This window comes from Pteronotus mesoamericanus, unplaced genomic scaffold (genome assembly GCF_021234165.1).
Source record: "Pteronotus mesoamericanus isolate MK-2021 breed Mesoamerican mustached bat unplaced genomic scaffold, CSHL_Meso_final contig_2, whole genome shotgun sequence".
NCBI lineage: Eukaryota > Metazoa > Chordata > Mammalia > Chiroptera > Mormoopidae > Pteronotus > Pteronotus mesoamericanus.
This window is the reverse complement of record NW_026555084.1, coordinates 28,767,979-28,785,860: the sequence shown is the minus strand read 5'-3', so window position 1 is coordinate 28,785,860 and position 17,882 is coordinate 28,767,979. Positions and strand designations below refer to the sequence as shown.

General features: G+C 47.5%; 1 pseudogene; it reads left to right on the top strand.

Moving 5' to 3' along the window:
- Positions 1-14,095: 14,095 nt before the first annotated feature.
- Positions 14,096-17,472, top strand: LOC129066328 (cell cycle progression protein 1-like; annotated as a pseudogene).
- The last annotated feature ends 410 nt before the right edge of the window (positions 17,473-17,882 follow it).

Sequence of the window (17,882 nt, the reverse complement as noted above, 5' to 3'; positions counted from 1 at the left end):
CCCGGGCCTGGCGGCTCACCTGCCGGTGCCCAAGCCACTTCCTCCTCTTTCCCCGTCCAGCCTCCCGCTGCGGGCCTGGGTCGGCAGCCTGTGCCGCAGCGACAGGCCGTGTGACCTCAGGCAAGTTACTCAATATCTCTGAGTGCATTATCCCCACCCTCCCACCCCGGCAAGATGAAGCCAGGACCACTTGGGGTGCGGACCCCTTTGTAAATGCTCCTGCCCTCCCTGTGCCTCCCGGGGGCGGCAGACACACAGTAGGCGCACAGAAATGGCGCCCACCTCCGTGGCGGCAGGGGAAGGCCCGATGGCTGTCCCCGATGGCGCACTCTCGTCCGCCGCGGCCAGAGCGACTCGGATTAAATCGCAGCCATGCCAGCGAGGGGTCGGTGCGCGGCCAGCCGGGACACTCAGGCCGGCTCCCACCTCCGCTCGGCCCTGAGGGCGGGGGCGCAGCGGGACAGGGCCGGCCGGCCACCCAGTTCTGCTCGGGCCGCGCGCCGAGGGGCGGAGCCTGGGTTTCTGTTTCTTGCAAACGCCGGGGCGACAGGGAAATCGAGGAGTTTCCGGGAACCGCGCCGGGAGTGCTGAGGTTCGCGCGGCGCCCGGGGACAGGGGATGGGCAAGCGTCCAGTCGCGGGCCACTGGCCCTCTGGAAGTTCCAGCAGGAGCTGGGGAAAACCGGTCCCGGAAAAGCCCCACCCGAATGCAGCTGCCCCCAAGGAAGAGGGCGTGGGGGGCGGGGAGGTGAAGGGGCTGGGTACGCAGGGGCGGAGGGGACTGCGCAGGCAGGTGGAATTTGAGGAACGGAGCGGCCCCCTCAAACCGCTGAAGTCCCCAGTGTTGCCACTCACTGTCACATACAGTTTTATTGTCTTCATAGCTCTTATGACTGCTGATGTTATCCCATTTGTATACATAATTTGTTGGGGGATTTCTCCTGCACGACTTGGAGCCCCTTAGGGCACAGCTATGCCTGCCTAGCCCTGCCTGCTGGGTCCCCAGGGCCTAGAACGCATCTAATTACCAGGAGGGTCTCAGTGAGGCCTTACTGAATGAGAACAGAAATGAGGTGCATTAGAGGCATCTAGAGTGGGCCTTGTGGCCTTCTGACCTGCTCCCAGGGGGGCCCAGGCCCAGCTCTCCTGGCCTTGTAGCCCAATCAGGACCTCCCCCCTTACCCTCAGTGGAAGGAGCCTCAGCCCCTTGGGGGGAGTCCTCCGTGGCTCCTTGAGAGCGGCCCTCCAGATGGAGTGGGTTGGGCAGTGAGCAGGCTGCAGTCATGGCTCAGGAATGCTGCCTGTGGGGGTCAGCCACTTCCTCCCCTCCCCAGGGCTTGCAGCTCAGGCCAGAGATGTTTGTGGGTTGAGCCTGGATTTGAGCCAGAGAGGCTGGGAGATTGGGATGGTGAGGCAGAGTCCAGGACCCTCCCTGACCTCTTCGGAACAGAGCAGTAGCTGGGGTCAAGGTGGGCAGGGTCACCTGCAAGCCCGTGTCTCCTAAATTCTTGCATTTAAGGCCCCAAGTCTGTGATGGGGAGGTCTCTTTCCCAATAGCCCTGAGACAACGGCTCTTAGAAAGACAAACAAGTAGAACTTCCCTAGTCCAGAAGAGCTGGGAGAGGGGCAAGTAGCCGTGGTAACTCTGGAAGCAGCCAGCTAGCCAGCGGAGGGACAGGCCGACAGACCCTCAAGCATTCCCTATCCAGGCAAGCACTGACTTCCTCTGGCCCAGGCTCAGGATCAGGTGGCCAGCCAGGGAAACTCCAAATGCTGTAAGAGTGGAGCTTGTGCTGTGAGCACAGCCCCTGGTGACCCTGGTGACTCAGCCTGGGAATCCCGATTCCAGGGGCTGCCCTGGGATGGGGATCAGGACAATGAAGGAGGACCTTTGAGTGGCCCAGTAACTGTGACAGCAGTTTAGTAGAAGCCCCAGACCAAATAGGTTATTGCCCCCTCCTTCTGTGGCCAAGGATAGGCCCACTGATGCTGGCCGTCCGCCTAGTCCGAATAACGCCTTTGAGGCAGGGAGCCTAATCATGATCCGAGCCCATACATTTGACTTGGGAAAGCACCTGGTCTTCAGAGTCTGTTTGGCTCCGTTTGAAGTCATACTTCAGAAACAGTAGATGTAGCTTAAGCTAAAAAACATCAACAGGAATATGCCTTTGTAGCTTGGACTCCGCAAGAGCTGAGTTATAGGTATTCATGGAAGGAAAGTAGGGCGAGAGGCGGGAGAACAGGATGGCCCAGCGGGTCCTCTGTCCTGAGTACTGCACTCTGGCTGAGCACAGCAGGCCCTGTGAGCCAGGGTGGCGTGTATGCGGATGGATGGGTGGGTGACAGGTTCCAATTGTCTCGGCAGTGTGCACATTTTCCCTGAGGTGGTCTTGGCAACAAGGCAGTTTCCACAGAAACACATGGATGCGCCCAAGGGCAGGGCGAGAGCCCTGCCGTCCCTGAGCAGCACTGTAATCATGTCTGCCTGGTTCTGTCCCTCCAAGGGGACCTCTGCTCCCTTTCTGATTGCCCCGTTCACACGTGTGGCTCCCCTAAGTCCTACAAAGAGACTGGGAGTATAGTGACAAGGGCCAGCCAGCTACAGGACAATGTGAAGCGTGTGTTAATATCAGGTGGGTGCTGTCTTCTCTCCTGAAAGGCAGGTCCACAAAGGGGCTCACTTTAAGCAGGACCTCAGCCAGGAGTGAGAGCTTTCAGCCTTCCTCTGCATTTGTGTCTTCAGAGAAATGTTTGTTGACTGATTGATAGGAGGGGTGAAGTGTCAACAGAGACCCACTGGTTTGGATGATCTGGGAAAAAGCGTGACTGTGTGCCCTCCAGCCTGGCAGGTGATAAGCCCCAGCAAGTGTGTCTCCATGTCAGATAGCCAATGTGAAATTGGCTGCTCTGGGAGTTTTTCAGAAGGCTGGGTCCATATTGGGGGACAGAATGGACCAGGGTGTGTGGGGAGGAGCCCTGGGCCAGTGGGTTCTCTGGTGACTGGTCACCACCAGGAATCAAAAGCCACTCTCTCTTCTTCAAGAGCCTTCGTGAATGTTGGAGAGGGCTTCCCTCAGCCTCATGTATGAATCTGCTTTTAGTCCAGCAGTCACTGTGGAGGGCTGAAGACTTGGGGCCAGCCGATGTTCACGGAATGCTGCTCAGCCCTGTGCCCATCCCGGCCGTGAGCAGCCAAAGTCCCCACTGCAAACATGGGCGTGAGCTCTCTGAATATCGCATTCACACAGCCACCTCCCTGGCACCTAGCACGCACCTTGAAATCAGTAGGTACGTAATGCGCTCTGATTGCAGAATAGCAGCCGTGTGTCATACCTGGCGCATGGGGCAAAGGCACAGAGATGCTGGGGTGTGGGGACAGGAGCAGTTTATCTCAGCCAACATTCACAGATGGTTTCTCTGAGGACAAAGCATTCAGCAGGATCATGATGGAGTCAAAGTTTAATAGGTTAGCAGTAGGAGGGGGCATTCCAGGATGTGGGAACAGCCCAGGGGAAAGCTTGGAGGCAAAAGTGCAGGACAGATCCTGCTTGTGGTACCGCTGCTGGGGAGCCGAGGTGGGACCAGCCAAAGGGGGACATGAGAAGAAATCTGAATGCTGTTCTCTGGGCTCTGAACTTGATCCAGGCAGGCAGAGAGCTCTTCGGGACAGGAAACAGGGTTCTTCCTCTTCCAGAAAACCAGGGTCTGTCCTCAAGTATTTTTTGAAGTAAATTCTAGGGCGGGCCTTGTGAGGATAACTGGGAGCCTGACCTGGGCTTTAGAACTTCCTGCGGCTGCCGGGGGAGACAGTCTCATAGGCCCCGAAACCTGAGCAGACATCCTTGGAGGCCAGCCCTGCACCTGCGTGACCCTGAGAGTGAGCGCCTGCCTCAGTCTTGCACCCAACACACCTACTTGCCTAACCGTACTCTGGGGCCCCGCTGCATCCTGGAAACAGGGTGACGTTCGGGAGGCGGCTCAGGTGGTCCAGGCGGACTAGAGCCATGGCGTAGCGGATCGGGAGAACGGGGCCCACCTGACAGCAGGACCGGAGGACGGAATTTGGGGACGGCCAGGGTGTGGGGTGGGTTGGAGCAGGACTCTTCTGAGGCCCTCTCTAGGTTCCCCATTCTGGGAGCAGTGTAGGGAGACCAACCTCGACTCTGCCAAAGGGGCCTGTACATCTACAGCCAAGGCCAAGGCAACACTCGGAGCCTTGGCTTCCATCCTAGCTTATGAACGCGGGGAACAGGGCATTAACCTGATGAAAACAGGGCAGGAGGTGGAAGGTCACAGCCTATCTCAGGAATGCCCAGGTCACTGATGGCTGCAGCTAGGACCTGAAACAGGGCACCAAGACCGCTCTGTCGTGCTCTTTGGACACTGGCTTTGTGGGCACGGCAACATGGAAGGATGGATAAGAGTGTTCCCGCTGCTGGGTGGGGCCTGTCAGTTCACCATTCTTCTGCTGTCCAGCAGGGCCAGAGGGCCATCCCAGGGGCTCAGCAGTTTGGCAGCTTCCGACTCCCGGGAGCTCCGACCCTTTGGCAGCAGCGCCCCCTGCTGGCTAACAGAGACACCCCCCTCACACTCGGGCTAGAGGGTGTAAGGGGTCTAGGGGAGGGAGAAGTGTGCAGGGACAATGCTGGTCCTAAGGGTGGGGGTGGGAGTTGAGACTGGACTTTGGTTAAGATAGATAGGCAGGTACCACCTGGTAAATAGAGCACCTGTTTCCTGGTCAGTAGTCTTTGAACAGGTGCCAGACAGTAGGGACCCAAGCAAAGGCAGGCAGAGATGGGTTTTCTAAAGTGATTTCTGAGGGAGGCCAAACGAGGACCCTGTCCTCCCCGCTGCCATCCTGGCCAGGAAGACCTGCATCCTAGGCTGAATACACGTCTCCTCAGGTGGGCTCACATGCCCCCTGAGTTCCCCCAGAGCAAGCCCCCCAGGTCCCACAGAGGATTTGGCTTGGGATTCAAGGCCAAGGGATAGGCCTGTGAAGGGGCAGTGCCCTAGGCATTCTAAAAAGACGGAGAGTCAGCCCTGGCCGGGCGGCTCAGTTGGTTGGCGTCCAGTACACCGAAAGGTTGCCAGTTCGACTCCTGGTCAGGACACCTATGGGAAGCAACCGATCAGTGTTTCCCCCTCACATCAGTTTCTGTCTCCCCACCCCCCCACACTCTCTCTCAAATAAATAAACATATCCTCAAGTGAGGATTAAAAAAAAAAGAGGACAGTCACCCCCAGACAGAATTCCTGCCCCAACTATTCAATCCAGGCTGGGAATGGAGGCAGGGACACGTCAGGAGAACAAAATCAGAGAGTCGATGAGCAGCTGCCTGGTTCCTCAGTCGAACCTCCTCAGGACTCACCTGCCCACCCCGCCCCCCAACCCCGGGCCAGGGCTTCGAGGCACAGGATGGATTCGGAGTGCCGGGTGAGCTGGCCAGAACAGTGACCGGACTCCCTGAGTGCAGCCTCAGTCCCTTACTTCCCAGCCAGGAAGCCCACAACAGGGCCACATCCCAGAAATTTCTGCCACAAAAAAAATATGGCTTTCCCTGATAAGCCCTGCCCAACCGTGGTCCTGCCAGCTGGAGTCCCCACCTCAGATAAGAGGCTTCGGGGAGTGTGTTTACACCCCGACCCTAAGTTAACAGCGAAGGCTGGGGCCTCCCCTGGCTCTGGGAGCCTGCCAGAGGTTGTGGCCACAGGGAAACGTCTCTCCCGGGCCAAGGCCAAGTGAGGGGTCCCTGTTCTCTTTAGGGCTCAGGGAAGCAGTGCCTCACCCTGCCCCAGGTGTGGCCCTCATCATCCTGACTCACCAGGTCAGGGAGCGCTCCTCACAGATACTCCTCAGGCCACTCACCCACCGGGCCCTCAGAGAGAGGTAAGGCCCACGGGAAGTCCGTGAAGAGAAGACGCTGGTGCCAAGTGACAAAACTGTCCAGGAACCATAGGGGCCACGCTCAGCCAGCAGGCCTGGTGCCACATGACCTGAGAGAGGGTGGGAGCCACGGGAGCACCAAGCTGGCACTAGTTCCAGGGAGGCGACCCGCAGTGCTGAGATTGTGGGAGGGGAAATCACCTTGCAGACACCAGGATGTATGGGAGCAGGGTGAGCGGCAGGTGAGGCCAAGGGGTTTCACTTCCTAACAGGCAGGCCTCTCCTGCCAGCTGTGCGTTGCCTTGTGCGCATCCCTCGAGGGCCTGACAGCCCCAGCAACCAAGGAAGGCTGTCCCTCGGATAGGAACGCATGCCAGAGCCAGGGACGTGGCAACTCTGTCACAGAGTCCCAAAACGCTTCTGGAATAATTCGGTCTTCTCTTTTAGGCTTCTCTGCGAACTTTCTCTTGTCATTTTCCTGTATGTGTGTCTTTACTTTTCCTCTTCTAGCCCAGGGATGCTTTTCTGACCAATGTGACCATGGAGATGGGTTACTTGATAAATTCAGACGGCAAACATTTACTGTGTGGCCAGGTGCCGAGCACAGAGGCAGGCGCTGTGGACACAGACATTCGCCAAGGATTTATTGAGCCTGTGCGGGGTGCTAGGAACAGCTCTGCACACGGGGGCTGTAGAAATGAAGGTTAAGTCCCTGCTTTCATGAAACTTGCTCTGGTGGAGGCAGGCAATGAACAACAGGGACAGTGTCATTTTGTGATAACTATTCTGCAAAGAAATAAAATAGCATGATGTCATGTCTGTCTGAAGTGGTGACATTTTAACTTTCTAAATGACAGAAGAACGGGGCAAGGAGTGCTCCAGGCAGAGGGCACAGCTGGAGCAAAGTCCTTAGGAAGATAAGCTGGCGTGTCAGAGGAAAAAGATCGCTGTGGCAGCTGCACAGAGGGCAAGCGGGAGGCTGGCAGGCAGATGGCAGGGGACGGGTCCGGGAAGACAGGGATGGATTGGGGGGTGGTTTTATGCCGAGGGAAATGGAGAGCTTCTGAAGGGCGTTAGGCATGGAGCTGAAATGGTGCAGTGTGCGTGTTTTGGACAACGCTCGCGGGCTGCTGTTTTTAGACTTCAGTGTAGGCTGGTCCAGGCGCCGGGTGGTGGGCAAAGGGGGAACGGGCACCATGATGAGAAGGTATTTTAAGACTGACAAATGAAGCAGACAACTCCGCAGATTATAACAATTTGTTGTAGGGTAACTTACCGGAAGATTGGGTCGGGGCAGAAAAGACAACCCAGCGGTCTGCACAGGTTATTCTCCGCTAACAGACCTCTCTCACAGTACTCTTTTACTAGTATGTCTTGAGTGCTAATGATTGACATGACAAAGGGACAGGAAGGCAGTCGTGCCGGGGACCGTAACTCCTGGTAGAGGTATGGTAGATGATTGCTTATAATCGATACTGTTACCAGTTTGATTTTTTTTTTTTTTGGTTGTCATGCTATTCAGCTGCTACTGAAAACTTATTTATAGCTACATTTTAAGGCACGTGGGTGATCAACAACTAGAAAGCTTCAATATGCGTGCTGAGGAGAATGAAGCTGAGACAAAAAAAGTGGAATGAAATCCAGACACAGACACGGAGTTCATTTTGTTCACATCTACATCTACACACCAAGTCTTTCTGCAAGTGTGGAAGCAAGGAGACCACAGCGGAGGCCACAGTAGGAGAATGATCCAGAAGAGGGGGCCAGGGGGTGGCAGAGTTTGGAGGGGAAGCCAAACAGAGATAAATGAAATGCGGTGGCTATAGATTTGGAGAAAATATTTGCAAATCATATATCCAATAAAGAACTTGTATGTAGAATCTATATAAAGAATACTTACAACTCAGTAATAAAACACTGCATTTTTTTTAATGGCCCAAAGATTCATATGGATATTTCACCAAAGAAAATATACAGGTATATAGGCAAATATGCAGTTGAAAAAATGCTGAATATCATTAGTCATTAAGGACGTGCAAATTAAAACTGCAGTGAAATACCACTACCCGTCCACCGGGAAGACTAAACGAAAAAGACTACGCCAAGTGCCGGTGATGGCGTGGAGCCGTGTGGCCCCTAAGCTCTTGGCAGGAATGTAAAATGATACGACTGTTCTGGAAACGTTTTGGCAGTTTCTATATAATCTATTGTCCTTTATATATTATATATATTTTATATATATGCCATATAACCTAGCCTTTCCATTTCTAGATACTTATCCAAAACAAACAAAAGTATGTGTCCACACAAAGACTTGTGCTTGAATGTCCATATGTTCACAGCAGCGTAATTAGTAATAAACAAGAACTGGAAACAACAAAAATGGCCATCAACAAGAGAATGGGTAGATTGTAGCATATTCTGTACTTGGCAATAAAACGGAATGAATGGGATAACATGGAGTAAACATATTCCACTCTGTCTCATCCACTAAATGCAGCAATAAAATCTGGACAGGATGCATGAAGGACTCTGAACAGAGTAAATAGTAGCAGGTGAACTGGGGAAGAAAATCAGAATTTGGAATCCTGTTGAACTGGGGAGGAGTTTCCTATTTCCCCTCCAACACCCTCTGGGCGGGCATAAGGCAGTCTGAAACCTGAAAGTGAGCGAGGCACAGACAGGGGAAACTCCAGAAACCCTTGAGCTCCGGTTCGAAGAATGGGAAAGGAACTCCTAATGCCTAAAGAGTGAGGAAACTTCCCTGTCCTTATAAGCTGCCTTCATTCTCTCCTGCTCTAGCCTCCTAGCTTTCCTGCTGCGGTGCTATCTGAGGCTTGCAGGCATGTCGGACTCAAAGGGAGGGAAACTCGGATTGAAGGTGTCCCACGGGAGTGGGACCAACCCTGTTGCTTGCTCTTGCTCTGGCTCTCTTAGTCCCCATCCTTTTGCCACTTGGCCCTGAAAGAGGGCACCGTTCAAGAAGTATGCTGCAGAACAAAGTAACAAAAACTCCACCTTTTTAACCAAAAAGAGGGGCGCCAGGGATATTGTGGAGGAGGAACTCAGGAAACCGACTCCGTAAAGTAGTTTATGAACTCCTGGGCCCACCTCCAGGCTGAGCAGACAAGGACTTGACCCTAAGCAGCACACCAAGTACTGAGAAGTGAACTCAAGGGAAAACCGCCGTCCAGTTCTCAGACTGACCACTGGAGGGTGAGCATGGGGACAAATCTAAACAGCACAGCAAAGGCTTTGAAAACGGGATGACGTTGAAATCACAGCCCCCAGAAGGCTGGTCAGAACCTGCGGCCTGAACCTAACAGTCAGTTGCCTGCTGAAATATAAATATCAGTATTCTCCATAGTATTCAAACAAGACTCAGTCTCATAAGATTCAAAATGTCTAGAATTTAAAACAAAATTGCTTGGCATATGAAGACCCAGGAGAATCTCAACTTGCATGCCAGAGACTATCAGAGGAGGCCAACAGTGAGATGCTGGACTTAAGTAGCAGACCTTAAGACACTGTAATGAAGCTCCAAGAAATAAGGACGACTACTCTTGAAATGAATACAGAAAGTCTCAGCAAAGGAAAAGAAGACATAAAAATAAAGAAATAAAAAAATTAGAACTTAAAAATACAAGATTTAAAAGTTAGATACTCACTAGATAAGCTCAAGGGCAAGATAGAAAATAGGACATAGGAGAGAGCCAGTCAGTAGACTTGCAGGTAGGCCCATATATAAATGATCCACTCTGAGGAACAGCGAGAAAAAGATTTATTTATTTATTTTTCTCTTGTATTTATTTTTTCTTGTGAAGGTTGAAGTTTTTCTAAATTTGTTTTTAATCATATTTTTCAACTACTATTGACATAGAATATTATATTAGTTTCAGGTATATACCCCAGTGATTAGACATTATATAACTAAATAACCATCCCAATAAATCTCATACTGACACCATACTCAACTGACACCATTTGTAGTTATTACAATATTACTGATTATAATCCCTATGCTGTACTTTACATCCCCCTGACTATTCTGTAACAACAAATTTGTACTTCTTAATCCCTTCACCATTTTCACCCATCCCCCAACCTCCCCCCACCTGGCAACCATCAAAATGTTCTCTGTATCTATGAGTCTATTTCTATACTGCCTGTTTATGTATTTTGTTTTTTAGATTTAGTTGTTGATAGGATGTATTTATTGCCATTTTATTGTTCGTATTTTTGGTCTTCTTAAAGGAGACCCTTTAACATTTAATGTAATATTGGTTTGGTAGTGATGAACTCCTTTAGCTATTTCTTGTCTGGGAAACTGTATATATGTCCTTCGATTCTCAATGATAGCTTTGCTGGGTAGAGTAATCTTGGTCATAGGACCTTGCTTTTCATCACTTTGAATATTTCTTGCCACTCCCTTCTGGCCTGCAAAGTTTCTGTTGAGGAATCAGCTGACAGTCTACTGGGAGCTCCCTTGTAGGTAACTAATTGCTTTTCTCTTACTACTTTTAAGATTTTTCTCTTTGTCTTTAACCTTTTGCATTTTAATTATGATGTGCCTTGGTGTGGGCCTCTTCGGGTTAATCTTGTTTGGGATTCTCCGTGCTTGCTGGACTTGTATGTCTATTTCCTCACCAGATTAGGGAAGTTTTCTGTCATTATTTTTTCAAATAGGTCTTCTCCTTCTGACATCCCCATGATGTGACTGTTGGTACGTTTGAAGCTTTCCCAAAGGCTCCTTACCCTATCTTCATTTTTTTTTCACATTACTTTTTCTTCTTGCTATTCTGATTGGATGCTTTTGCTTCTTTATATTCCAAATTGCTGATTTGATTCTCAGCTTCATCTACTCTCATGCTGATTCCCTGTAAATTGCTCTTCATTTCAATTAGTGGACCCTTCAATTCCAACTGGTTCTTTTTTTTTCTGACTGGGTTTCTATGTCTATTTTCATGGTATTGAAGTTCTCACTAAGTTCCCTGAGCATCATTATAACCATTGTTTTGAACTCTGTATCTGGTAGTTTTCTTGCCTCCATTTTATTTAGTTCTTTTTCTGGAGGTTTCTCCTTTTCTTTTATTTGGGATTTGTGTCTTTGTCTTTGCATTTTGGCTGCTTCCCTATGTTTGTTTCTATGTGTTAGGTTAGACCTGCTATGTCTCCCAGACTTGGTAGAATGGCCTTGTGTAGTCAGTGTTCTGTAGGGCTCAGTGACACAGCCTCCCCAGTCACCTGAGCTGGGTGCTCCAGGTGCACTTCTGTGCAGGCTGTGTGCACCATCCTGTTGTAGTTGAACCTTGATTTCTTTTGGCCTCACTGGAGGGATTAACCCCCAAACTGACTGGCTGAGAGAACTGGCTGTGACTACAGCTGAGAGGCTGGTATGATGAAGTAGACCCTCGAGAGCAGGACTTGCATCAGTGGGGCTTTGGTGCTCACTGAGTCCGTCTCTTGAGTGTGTGACTTGTGGTGGTGATAGGGTTGTAATCAGCATGGTCTGAAACTACCCACCAGGTACACGGGCTCTGGGACCTTCTGGGAAGTACAAAATCAGCCACCGCCTGTGCCCTGCCTGGGGCCACCTGGTATGAGCTACAGAGCGATCTGCAGATGGATGCTACTTGTGCTGGGCTTGGAGGTGCTCAGGAGAAGCCAAGCTGCAAACCAAGTGGTGCCAGGCCTGGCTGCCTCTAGTGCCAGGCCTGGCAACACTTAGCAAGAGATACAGGGCACACAGAGGCCAGATGCTGCTTGTTTGAGAGACTTCAGGAAAGTCCCTGAGAAATTTTAGGAAAGTCTGAAGCAAGAGCCAAGACAGGCCATTCATATGGGAAAGGCACTGGAAACAGTGTGGGTGGGCCTGCAAGTTTGGTGGGGAGAAGTCTCAGGGAATCACCCGGGTGGGACAAACAGTAATAGCCAGGTTGATGTAGAGACTCAGATATGGTGCTGGCCTGCCATGTTGTGGGGTAAGGGCTCATTAAAGGAACAATGCTCTCTGCCAACTCTTTTGTCTGGGAGAAAGCTGTCCCTTCCCCCAGCTCTTGCCCTTATGTCAGACAATTTAGTTCCTCCCTGTATGTCCCTGGTTTCTTTAGAGCTGCTGTCCCAGTGCTGGAGCTCAGAGGAAGTTAATCAGAGTAAGTCCTTGTGTGTGGGCCCTTTAAGAGGAACTGCAAGGGACTCCAGAGCCCTTTGCCTCAGCCTCAGTTCCTGCTGGTTCTTACAGCTTCAAGTTACGGGAATTTCTCTTCCCAGCACTGGAACCCTGGGCTTGGAGGCCTCGTGGGGTACTGAGACCCCTCACTCCTCAGGGGGAAACTCCACTGCTGAGATATGCCTCCTGGTTCTTATTTGACTCCTAGGTGTGGGATCATCCTGTTCTGCGTCTCCACCCTTCCTCCCCATCTGAAGTAGCTTCTTATTTAAATCCTAGTTATAGGACTTCCATTCAGCCAGATTTCAAGTGGTTCTGAATAATGATTGTTCTGTAGTTTAGTCATAATTTTGATGCAGTTGTGGGAGGAGGCAAGCACCACATTTGCCTATACCACCATCTTGACCAGAAGTTCAAGAAAAGGATTTTTTTTTTTAATGAATAAAGCCTCAAAAAAAAAAAACAAACAAAAAAAAAAAACAACAAACCCCAGAAGGTGTAGCTTTCACATTAGTGGACTTTCATTAGTTTATTAGTTTAATAAACTAATTAACAGATTAGTTTCATTATGATACATGTGGACATGGATTTATTCTGTTTGGATCTTGCTGAGCTTCTTAAAAAATCTTTTTCTCACTGTTATTCAGATTGGTTTTGTAAAAACTGGATAACCTAATAAAATTTGAACCCATCTTACACCACACACAAAAATTAACTCAGAATGGACCAAAGACTTAAACATAAAACTTCTAGAAGAAAACATAAGGAAGAAGCTCTTTGACATTGTCCTTGGCAATGATTTTTTTGGATATGGCGCCAAAAGAAAAAAAAAATCAAGTCAGGCTACATTGAACTTAAATCTGCATAGTAAAAGAAACAATCAATAAAATAAAAATGCTGCCTACAGAATGGGAGAAAACCTTTGCATGCTATGTATCAGATAAGGGGTAGATATTCCAAGTTTATAAATAATTCATACAATTGAAACAATCTAATTTAAAAACAGGCAGGAGAGCCCTTGTTGGTGTGGTTCAGTTGGTTGGAGTATCATCCTATACACCAAAAGGTTTGGGGTCCAGTTCCCAGTCAGGGCACCTACTTAGGTTGCGGGTTCAGTCCCGTCAGGGCACATGTGGGAGGCAACCAATCAATGTTTCTCTTTTGCACTGATGTTTCTCTCTCTCCCTTCCTCTCTTTCTAAAATCAATAAACATATTTTTTGAAAAATTTTAAAAATGGGCGGAGGAGCTAACTAGGTATTTCTCCAAGATGACATCTAAGTAGCTAACAGGTACATGAAAAGGAGCTCAAAATCACTAATCATCAGGGAAATGCAAATCAAAATCACCACGAGATCCCACCTCTAACCTATCAGAATTGCAATCATCAGGAAGACAAGAGATAACAAGGTCCGGGGAGGATGTGGAGAAAAGGGAATGGACTCGCGTGCACTATTGGTGGGGCTGTAAACTGGCGTAGCCACTATTGGGACCAGCATAGAAGTTCTTCAAAACATTAAAACTACAACTATCGTATGATCCAGCACTCCACCTTTTGGATATATATCCAAAGGAAATGAAAACAGGATCTCAAAAGATGTAGGCATACTGTGTTTTACTGTGCTTCACTTTACTGCTCTTCACAGATATTGTACTTCCACCAACATGGAGGCAAGACCCCCTCACCAGCAAAACGATTACAACTCACTGAGGCTCAGATGATGGTTAGCAACTTTTAGCAGTATCGTTAAATTAAGGTATGTACATTTCTTTAGACATAATGCTATTACACACTTAATAGACTACAGTAGACGACACTATACTGTATATGTACTGGGAAAATGAAAGATTGGTGTGACTCACTTTATTGAAACATTCACCTTATTGCTTTTGTCTGGAACCAAACCTGCCATATCTCTGAGTTATGTCTGTATCTGCACTCCCACGCTCACTGCGTGGTCATTCACAATAACCAAGATACAGAAATAACCTAAGCGTTCACCAATGGATGGCTTGGGGTGCGGGCCGCTGAGGTGCCGCGATGTCAGTAGGAGAAACTGCTTAGCCAGCTTCGGAGGAGACGGAGTCAGCACTTGAAGGAGGGGAAGAAAAGTCACCTGACGACAGTGCCTGTTTTGGAACTGCCAGTGACAATTCTGAGAGTGTTACCCTTGAGCCACCTAAGTTAGAAGAAAATGGAAGTCAAGGAGAAGCCATAATTGTTACCAAAGCACAGAGGCCAGAAGACTTTAACTTACACATTCTGTCAGCCAGGAGCTGTGTTTTCAACTCAGCCTAACGTCAATAAATCAAGTAGGGATGAAACCAGTCATCAGCCTCTAGGTGACACTGTGCCAGGAAGAAAACTGTTTCTAATTCAGAATCTAAAGAACGACTGCTCACAGAGCAAGAAACTGAACCCACTAAGGAGTTGCATAAGCACCATTTCAGTCGTGGCCTCAATGGGTGTGGTAGACTTGCCCTGGTGATTGTGATCCGCACAGGATTTGGGCATTTCTATGGCACAATTCAGGTTCAGAAGCATCAACGGTTAGTTGCAAAGATACATGAAGACGTATTGAACAATATAAGGCTGATCTTTCCCAGTGTCACCAGAAACAGGAAGCCGTTTCAGATTCTAAGTCATTGAAGGAAAACCTTGCAAAGTGCTGGGTCCTTACTGAAGCAGAGAAGATGCCTTTTAAGATTCAGAAGAAGAAACTTGATACAGAAAATCAGTATTAAAGAATATCTCTGGAGAAAGGAGAAAAAGCCTTATATTCATTACAGGAAGAGTTGGAAACTAAGAGGACAGATTAGGGTATGGGAAGATAGAGGGACAAGTACTGAATTAGTTACAGAACATCAGAAACTTAAGCAGCATTTGAAAGAAGAAAAACAGAAAACACATAGCTTCCTTAATCAAAGGGAGACTCTGTTGGCAGAAGTAAAGATGCTAAGGAGTGACAACGACTGAAAACCCTAAAAACCGTGGAACGTCAGCAGTTAAGCTCTCAGCAGTCAGAGGCAACCCAAGACTCTCCCAGTGTATGGACTGAAAAAGGGGAAGTAGGAATCTTACAGGAAAAACTCCCTGAGCTGGAGCGGAAGTTCAATTTTGAAAAGCAGCGTTCCGATTTGTGGGAAAGACTGTATATTGAGGCAAAAGTTCAAAATGGAAAACGAGAAACTGATGGCAAAAAGTAAGGGAACAGAGGAAACCACAGAGCTAAAAATAAGTCAGAGGAAACATTTGTGCATTCAGTTAAGGAAGCATTTGATGCCTTGAAGACTTCCACCAAGGAGTTTGTGAGGTGTCATGAAGAAAAAAATTAAGCAGGCTAAAGAAACTGAAAGAAAATCTGAAAAAATTCTTAGATTCAGTTAAATCCACTTTCAGACATTTCAAAGATACCACCAAGAACATCTTTGATGAAAAGGGCAACAAAAGATTTGATTCTGCAAAAGGAGTAGCAGCTAAAAAAAGCAAAAGTATTTTTTATATTTCTTTTTTTTATTGTTTAAATATATTTGTCTCCATTTTCCTGCCACCACTTTCCCCTGCCCCACCCACCCCCACCTCCCACCCTCAATCCTTCCCCACTTTGGCTTTGTCCATGGGTCCTTTATACATGTCCCTTGATTTGACCCTTCCCCTTCTTTGCCCTGTTACCTCTCTCCCTCCTTCCCTCCCTTTACTCTCAGTTTTTTTCTTTCAATGCTGCTGGTTATATTTTCTTTGCTTGTTTGTTTTGTTGATTAGGTTCCACTTACAGGTGAGATCATATGGTATTTGTCTTTCACCTCTGGCTTATTTCCCTTAGCATAATGCTCTCCAGTTCCATCCATGTTGTCATGAAGGGTAGTAGCTCGCTCTTTCCTTCTGCTGCGTAGTGTTCCATTGTGTAAATGTACCACAGTTTTTGATCCGCTCATTTATTGATGGGCACTTAGGCTGCTTCTAGTACCTGGCTATTATTGTGCTGCTATGAACATTGCGGGGTATAGGTTCTTTTGAATTGGTGTTTTGAGATTCTTAGGGTATAATCCCAGCAGTGGAATCGCTAGGTCAAAAGGCAGTTCCATTTTTAGGTTTTTGAGGAAACTCCATACTGTTTTCCACAGTTGCTGCGCCAGTCTGCATTCCTACCAACAGTGCACTAGGGTTCTCTTTTCTCCACAACCTCACCAGCACTTGTTTGTTGATTTTGTTATGATGGCCATTCTGACTGGTGTGAAGTAGTATCTCATTGTGGTTTTAACTTGCATTTCTCTGATGGCTAGTGATGCTGAGCATCCTTTCATATGTCTCTGGGCCCTGAGTATATCCTCCTTGGAGAAGTGTCTGTTCAGGTCCTTTGCCCATTTTTTAATTGGACCGTTTGTCTTTCTTGAGTGCAGTTGTGTGAGTTCTTTCTATATTTTGGAGATCGAACCCTTGTCTGAGGTATAATTGGCAAATATATTTTCCCATATGGTTGGTTCCCTTTTCATTTTGCTGATGCTTTCTATAGCCATGCAGAAGCTTCTTATTTTGATGAGGTCCCATTTGTTTATTATTTCCTTTATGTCCCTTGCTCTATGGGACATATCGGTGAGAATATTGCTGAATGGAATATCTGAGAGTTTCCTACCTATGTTCTCCTCTAGGACTTTTATGGTGTCATGACTTATATTTAAGTCTCTTATCCATCTTGAGTTTATTTTTGTATATGGTGTAAGCTGGGGTCGAATTTCAATTTTTTGCATGTAGCTGTCCAGCTCTCCCAATACCATTTGTTGAAGAGGCTATTTTTAATTCCACTTTATGCTTCTTCCCCCTGTGTCAAATAGTAATTGACCATAGAGACATGGGTTTATTTCTGGGCTTTCTATTCTGTTCCTTTAATCTATGTGTCTGTTCTTATAAACCAACAGTTTTTAGTGAATATTTACATCCATGGTATAAGGCACATACACAAAACCAGAATAATAGAGGCCCTACCACGCAAAGAGAGGGAAGGAAAGGGAAGCCATTTCACTTTGAAGAATTTAGAAAAAGTACAAATTCACAGAAATCTAGTGCTGAACATGGCTGTAGCGAAAATTCTAATTCTTTCCGAAAGGCTTGTTCCATTGTTTCTAAATGTGCTCCATAGGAATTCATTAACTTTTTAAACATGAAAGTGTCAAATTCTGTAAGAAGAGATGAATTTAGACAGTTAATTGAAAAGCACTTAATAGAGAAACTGGATAGTTTTCACCATTGGAAAGAATTCGATCAATTCATCAATAAGTGTTTTCATACCTGGTATCTACATACATGATCAGAGGCTCTTCACTGACTTTGCTAATGATGTTAAAGATTATCTTACAGACATGAAGGAGTATCAAGTAGACAATGATGGGGTGTTTGAGAAGCTGGATAGACATGTATAGACACTTCTTGGGTAACACTTCCCGCGTCCCCCGTATGGAGCTAGGTCAGTTCACGTAGCACCATGTTATAATAGTTTTTAGCATTTATAGATTGGATAGCATTTTATCATTTGATAAGTTTCTTGGGGTGTTACTCTTTGTAAAGTACTTTTTGTAAAAAAAAAAAAGTACTATTTGTAAAAGTACTTTATTGCCATGAGTTTAGAATCAATTGAATTGAAACATATAATTTCAAGTCAATAGCTATTACAAATGGAAAATTTCATGTGACCAATTGAACTTGAGCAAATCGTTTAATTTCTACCTTAAAAATCAGTTAGGGATATATAAATCCTCTTTCGTCTCTTTTTATTTTAGTCTATATGAAAAGGTAATCAGTCCCCTTAAGTGATATTATTTTCCTTTCATCT